General features: G+C 41.1%; 1 pseudogene; it reads left to right on the forward strand.

Annotated features, from left to right (window-relative positions):
• Positions 1-921: 921 nt before the first annotated feature.
• On the forward strand, positions 922-2,242 carry LOC137991550 (uncharacterized; annotated as a pseudogene).
• The last annotated feature ends 2,758 nt before the right edge of the window (positions 2,243-5,000 follow it).

A 5,000-nucleotide genomic window follows, 5' to 3' on the forward strand; every position in this document is an offset into this window, starting at 1 on the left:
ACTCATCGCGGGTGACTTTAACCCTCATGTTAATGATGTCCGTGATACTACTGCGACTCGTTTCCTTCAGTTGATTGAATCTTTCAACCTCAAACAACATGTATGTGAACCAACGCATAGGAATGGTCATATTCTGGTTGGAAACTCACTGCTAGGGAAAAGGAAATCAAGGACAATATTGGTTCCCTAACTGTATCATACATGATGCACTGTGCTCCACCTTGTAGTTGAAAGAACACTAAAGCTTGTTATGGCTTAACTCGACACCCACATTCTTGTTAAGCATGGCAAGGATGGTCTTTTAGGTATGTAAAGCGTGTATGGACTGAATGCCTATAACCCTGACCTTGAATTCCTTTTTGATCATGGCGTGGATGGCATGTATGGACTAATAACCGTGTCTTGAAAGTTCTTTTTGAGCCAGGTGTGTATGGCGTGCTTAGCATGTGTATGGACTGAAATTTCTCATTTAGACAAGAGCTAATGAACATCCTACTCTGCTGCTGCTACTGCCACTACTCATAACGAAAGACGATAATGATGATGACAAGGAGGAGGAGGAGGAGGAGCAGGCGAAGAAGGAGTATGATAGTAATAAAAATAAATCTTTTATTTTTTGTTAGATTGATGTAAGATGAATACGATGACAATTAAATACTAAGAAATGTAAGATCATGCGAATAACCAGGAAAAAGTCACCCTTGGCCGGGGAGTATAATATTGAAGGTCAACCTTTGGAATGTGTTAATGTTTATAAAGATTTAGGATTGTTTACTGCTAGTGATCTCTCATGGAACCAACATGTACATAGAATAACTGCTAAAGCTAATAGGGTTTTGGGGTTGGTAAAATAGACTTGTAGGGACTTAAATGACGTTGACACTACGAGAACACTTTACTGTGGTCTTGTGAGACCTTTATTGGAATATTCATGTGAAACTTGGAACCCTTATACTACACGTAACATTGATAAACTGAAGGCTGTTCAGCGAAGATCTATCAGATGGATTACTATGTCTGATGATGATTATGATACTAGACTATCTAAATTAAAATTGTTGTTATTATCTACAGGTTTATAAGAGATGTTACATTTTTGTTTAATGTAATTACAGTGCTGTGCGCGGTACCGTGAACACCCAGACAGATTTTATGACATTTTTTTGGACATATTTTTGACGAGTTTGATGCTTGGAAATTGGCAACTGGCCAATCAGAGAGCAGATAACCTTGTAGGGCGGAGTAGATCTCCCAGTGTGATATCCTTTACAAAGAGCATGGCAACATACCAGGTGAAGGTGAAGTACGGGGAGGAAAGATTTAATACTTTTTTGATCAAGGATATCTCCTTTGCTAAGCTTATGCAGGCAATAAAGCAAAACTGTTCACCGCTTGCGCACTTACCCACTTCAAACATTCGTGTAAGATATCGTGACAAAGACGGCGATATGATCAAGGATAGGGACTACGGAAAGATTTTTCTTCAGGCAAGTGAAGTAGATTCACTGCTACCGAGAAAAGTGAGACAAATGGACGTGGAAATGATGAGTTCTTCAGCTTCTAACGAATGCGAGTCGCTGCAACCGAAGCATTTGTGTTTCACACCAACACCTGGCGCGCATCTCACAACTACAACAGCTCCAAAAAATGCCCAGAAAAGTCCTTTGGACTGCCAGCGACAGGAAATGGAAGAAAATCGTAGGGTCTTGAAAGTACAAATTGCTAGCACTAAAGAAGAATTGGAGAAACTGAATAGTGAATCCAGGCATTTTCAGTCCCTCAGTGATATTTGAGCTCGACTCTGTAACAACTGTCATTGTAGTGGTCACACAAAAGTAAAGTGCTTAAAACCTCCTTGCACCGACATCAGTGTGTGTAGAATAATAGAAAAGCATCCTGAACACAAAAGAAAATTAGTCAACTTCAGAGTGAAATTAGATCTCTGGAAAACAAGGCACAAGAAGAGGAAACCCATTTCAAAAGTTTCACGGCCGCACGTGAGCGAGCAAAATATTCGTTTTTCTTTATTATGAGACCTAGATTGAAGGCACAAAACCAAGTAAAGTATGCGAACAGGAGCCGCTTGGATAGGAATTTGATGATTTTGCAAAGAGTGCTCAAAAAGGTTCCCGACTGGTGTGAAGACGAGGACTGGAGACTTCCGATGATTATAGATCAATACGAGAACTCAAATGTAAACATCTTAGTCCAGCTGTTAAGCCAAAAATCGTTCGCTTTTTGATAAAAGCATGAAACTTAGCAAGATGATGCAATTATAGGTACTGATCATTTTCTGATACAGGGCCAGCGATGAATCGAATTTTTAAGAGGATAACTGAGCATGGCCAAATTGGCCGTTCCGAAATTTAGCAGGGAACTGGGGCGAGTTTCAAATTTTAACTAATCGATAAACTGACACTACCACATGAAAGATCATGTTGAGATTGGTCATTTGGCCAAATATGGGGCTTTTAGGGTGAACAGAGACCAAGTTATGGACCTTGAAACATGGTTCAAAATCCATACAGGCGTCTCTAATTTTGATACAGCGTCCCCCAAAACCATATAAACTCTTAAAATTTTTATGATTTCCGTGATACTCTTTAAAATGGGCAAACATAGCGAATGTCATCGCAGCTTCTTTCAAATTGTAGGTACATGATGGGGTTTTACAGTTGTCACTAAACTGATAAAAAAAATTGAGCTTATATGGCTTTGGGGGACGCTTTGTCAAAATTAGAGACGCCTGTATGGATTTTGAACCATGTTTCAAGGTCCATAACTTGGTCTCTGTTCACCCATAAAGCATCATACTTAACATGATCTTTCATGTGGTGGTGTCAGTTTATCGATTAGTTAAAATTTGAAACTCGCCCCAGTTCCCTGCTGAATTTCGGAACGGCCATTTCACATAATTCTAGCCAGCATGAAAACGAGGCTGAAATAAAACAATTGTTTTTTAGTTTTCAAGATAAACAGTCTTTAGTAATGATCAGAGTAATAAAAGCATCTTTATTGCATAACATTTTCAATAATGTATGTCACGTGGTCTATCTCTAATTTTACTTTTCGCAGCAAGCAGTCCTTGATAATCAAGAGAGGGTTAAAAAGCATCTTCAATTTTCAGTGTGTGTCACATGGTCTATCACGACTGCAAGAAAGAAAGTTCACACTTTTATGCTATATTCGCCAAAAGCAATTAATCATCTCGGCAATGTCCTCCACAGTTGCAGAGGGCTGTGCATTTCAGGCTTGCCTTACAGCATTTGCATTGACCAGTACATCCCTTCTTGCACCCGCAGTGAATCAGCTCATAACAAGATTCTTGCGCTTGTGGCAGAACTGTCCACACTGGCTTCCATTCACTTCCTTCTCTTCTCCCGCCCCATTCTTGCGGACTTGGAATCTGTGGTTTAGCAATCAAAGCACTTCCTCACACATGTCCGGCCTGATAAACAGTACGCTTTGGGTGCTGCAAAAGGGCAGCTTGAGTTGGCGGAATGTTTTCGATAGCCCTTGATTTCTCTGAGAAGAGCTCTTGTCTAGCTTCATTCACTGTTAATGAGAAGAACAACAAAGGGAGAAGAGAAGAACAACAAATCTCTCAATCAGTGGCATGTAGTCGTTGGGGATACTCTCTGGAACTGAAGATAAGTCAGCCAACACATCAGTTACTGCAGGGAACACACTCCAGGTATCCCATGCTGTTCGTTTACCTTTGCCAGAAAAGAAAGAAACGGTGTCGCAACCTGTTATGGCATGCAGCATTGGAAGAGCCCTGGCCTTCTGTGGTCCAAACTGAGAAGGAATGTCATGTATTACCAGGTACCTGAAAAGTTTACCGGTGCCAAAGGCAATCCAAAGCTCATCAACAACATCTTGCATCTTGGAAACTGCAAGAATCACAACATGTGTATCAATGGTTCTGATCATGACTCTCCGATATCCACACTGCGAAGCAATGTATGATGTGCAGCATGATGTGTCTATCAGCTTCTTCGTGGGTACAGTCTTCCATGTCATCTCTTCTTGGTGAGCTTAAAACGTGTTCCTCGTATGTAGCGAAAAGTTCTTTACCTTGTACATAACAAGATTCCACTTGCTTCGCCAGGAACTGGAAGAGCTCTGTCTTGTTCTCATTCACGCGTAAGAAACTCTTCCAGTTCTTCAGAATCTGGGAAGAGGATGTTACCCTTCTGCATGTACCAGAGCCCCTCTTCTCTCTGGTAGCTGCCTTTAGACTATCCTGTCGATGAACATCCCAGATAATGTCGACTCTTTTGACTGGTTGAAGCTGTTTCATAATGTATGGCATGAAAACATTGTGAGCATACTCTTGCAACGTTCTTTGCGGCCCCGGGTGATTCCATTTGCAACACAACAGCTCCGTCAAGTATTGCAATGTCCACTTCTGGGGATTCGGCAGTCAGTGTAAAATTCTTTTCCATGCACTTTACAAGATCTGACTTCTGGCCTTCTCTCAATCTACTAGCCTGCGCCAGAGATGGGGGCAACGGATGATTCTTATCTTTAAAGAATTCTTGGAGGTTTCCTTCACGACTTTGACAAGCAATGTATAGTCTGGAGAATAGGGTACAATCATCCTTTAGAGCTGCAACTTCTACTTTCTTCTTGTCTGATTTCTGTTCTAAAGGGCTTTTAAACAATGGAAGGTTATTCTTTCTTATAACTGAAGCCACCTCCTTGGTCGTTTTCTGAAATCGCTCTTGGACAAATGTACTGTACTGCTGACCAGTGGTTATCACGTTCTTGACTGTTTGGATGACTGCATTTTCCACAAGAACTTTGGAGTCTAGTGCAAACATCTTCTTCAAACGGATTTCCTACCTCCTCAAATGAAGACACCAGGGATGCAACGTCCTTCTTAAACAAAACCTGTACTCCTGGTACTTGCTCGTGGTGGCGTTTATCTTCCTTTGTGACAGAACGAATGGATTCTTCAAACTCTTGTGTCATTCTTGCAAGCTCAGGTCTTGCAA

This window comes from Montipora foliosa, chromosome 2, assembly GCF_036669935.1.
Source record: "Montipora foliosa isolate CH-2021 chromosome 2, ASM3666993v2, whole genome shotgun sequence".
In the NCBI taxonomy this organism is placed as follows: domain Eukaryota; kingdom Metazoa; phylum Cnidaria; class Anthozoa; order Scleractinia; family Acroporidae; genus Montipora; species Montipora foliosa.